This window comes from Poecilia latipinna, unplaced genomic scaffold, assembly GCF_001443285.1.
Source record: "Poecilia latipinna isolate Pla-1442-1.1 unplaced genomic scaffold, P_latipinna-1.0 Scaffold631, whole genome shotgun sequence".
NCBI lineage: Eukaryota > Metazoa > Chordata > Actinopteri > Cyprinodontiformes > Poeciliidae > Poecilia > Poecilia latipinna.
Window position 1 is genome coordinate 298,513 of NW_015113247.1, and position 2,526 is coordinate 301,038.

The window sequence follows — 2,526 nt, forward strand, 5'->3', positions numbered from 1 at the left end:
AGAGATTTAAAGAGGAGCAGCAAAAGCAAAGGTGATGGATTAGCAGCTGATCATATCATCCAGTCATCTTACTGCACTCTAAAAAGTGTATTTGGGCTGTAGTTAATGTTATGGCCTTTTTTGCATTAACTTGACTTAATTGTTTGGCTTTAGTTATGTCAACTTACTTTCATGAGTTCAATTAACTTAAAAGTCACACATTTCATCTAAAACAAACGGTTAACTTTGAGTTGAAGTGAACCAATTAAGTTAATGCAGTTTTACGTCTGACGTCATTACGTAAGCTTTGCCTGAGACAGATCCACTTCTTGTACCGACCGCTTGTGCAGCCGCCATTTCTTCTCACCATCGACTGTCCACCGGATTGTAATAAAACAGTAAGTATTCTACACACCATGGCAAAATATTATTTAAACGGTGTAAAAATATTAATGACTTTTTCTACCTTTAATTTGAAAGAGTTAACTGTTTTTAACGTCGAAGTATCATCAGTTATTTGCTTTGAACACATTTGCTAGTTGTAATTTGCCGCGCTATTCGGCATGTTTGAACTTAACTGCTCTGTTAGTTAGTGAACGTTTATTTTGTGTGTGTATTTTTAATTTGACCCTAAAGAACTTAAATAGCTGGAAGTCGGGTATGTAGTGAAAAACATGAAATGTGATTTAGACTGGAGACGTTCAGGGCTGGTGCTGGTGGACCGAGAACTGCTGGCGTGTTCCGGTCGGAAGCTAGACTGGGTCAAAGTGTGGGAGCAGCTAATGCACTGCAGTGGTGGCCAGACTTTATAACAAGAACTACTGGACAGGTTGTTTTTTTATGGGTAAGCTTAACGTACAGTTACGGAGGTGTTAGTGTTATACGCAAAACTAATTTAATGTGACGCAACTGCGCTCTGCTTGTCACTTGTCACCGTGAGCTGCAGTCAGGGAAGCCATTTGTTCCAATTGTCAGGCTGCTTACTGACGACATGATATAAAACGCATAATATCCTGACAGTGCTAATAATCCATAAGATGTCATTTCTCTTAAAAAAGAAAAAGCAAAAAAATAAAATAAGCAATTCATGTTTGTAGGAACTTTGAGTTAATTTCTCTTTCCCACTCTCCAGGCCTGGAACCAAGCATCATCAGACCATAGAAGGTAAGCCATATTTGCTTCACTAAGCTTCTAATTTAGAAAAAAAAAGTTAAGTTATTAGTTAATATGCTGTATTGTATTAATAATATGAAAAACATATACTCTAAACTAATTCAAAAATAGGTTCGATAAATATCATTTTAAAGTAAAAGGAATAATAGGTGGTCAAAGAACGAGATGAAATTAATTTCCTCCAAAGGGTTGATGAGCTCTCCCTCAACATGGGGTCAGAAGCTCAGTCATCTCGGAGAGGCTGAGATTAGAGCTGTTGCTCCTCTACATCCAGTGGAGCCATTTGAGGCAGCTCGCGCATCTGATTAAGATGCCTCCTGGAAGCCTCCCTGGTGATGTTTTCTGGGCACGGCCTGCCAGGAGGAGGCCATTGTAGTGGGACTGTCACTCAGCTGGGCTGCGAAGTCTTTAGGATTCCAAAAGGTAGGGAGGTGGCTGGGGAGAGGGAAGCTGCCCTTGCAACCCCACTTTTGATTAAGCTGTTAAGAATTAATTATAGTTAAACAACTTTTTGTTTTCCCACCAATATCTAACATTATTTTAATTTCTAACACTATGGTTATGGTAATATAAGATTGTACAAAAAATGTAATGCATGTTAGATTTTATTTTTTCTTTATGGCTGAAACTACCTTTTATTTTGTATTCCCCTCTATAAGCAAATGTCCTAGCATTCAACTAATATATATACAACATATATTGTGAAGAATTTAAATAGTCGCCTTCATCACTTAACTGTCTTTATGCCCTTTTTTCAGATTGCCATGGCAAGTTCAAAACCTGCAAGACTGAAGGTGATTCTAGGAGAGAGCAACACTGAAAAACTGACTCTTCCAAATGGCATACCAGATTCTCTGGATGATCTTCTCAGCAAGGTGAAGGATACCTTTGGTTTAAAGACCAACATCAGACTGCAATATATGGACAAAGACTTTGGTAAAGACTTCTTCAACCTCAGCTCAACTTCTGACCTTGAGGACTTGGGAACAGTCAAGGTGATTCAAGAAGAAGCAGTTCAACCTTTTGTTGATGTCATTGAAACAACTCCATCTTCTTCTGCAGTTCACTCAGATGACAGCAGTTCTTTAGCTTCAAATGACACTATACTCCTCTCCTCCCCTGAATCCTTCTCATCGCGAACCCAACAATGGCCAGCCAACTTTCCCATTCCCATGTTTTCGTATGACACTGAATGTCAGCTACAGAAGGGGAATTCTGAGTATCAGGCAAACAACAAAATATTGACAGTCACCCCACGAATGAAGACTGACATCCTAAATAGATTAGTAGAAGAGATCTACAGATACAGAGCCTATCCAGAGGACGCACAGTTCTGTGTAGTTGCAGAGGCCTTGATTAAAAAACATCCATGTT

The 2,526-nt window shown here is 39.0% G+C and overlaps 1 long non-coding RNA gene across 1 annotated transcript; it reads left to right on the forward strand.

The window, feature by feature from the left end:
* The first annotated feature begins 76 nt into the window (after nucleotides 1-76).
* On the forward strand, nucleotides 77-2,288 carry LOC106954150 (uncharacterized). The gene is made up of 2 exons (XR_001426311.1): nucleotides 77-1,143; nucleotides 1,911-2,288. It is a non-coding gene; the product is annotated as an uncharacterized LOC106954150 (long non-coding RNA).
* The last annotated feature ends 238 nt before the right edge of the window (nucleotides 2,289-2,526 follow it).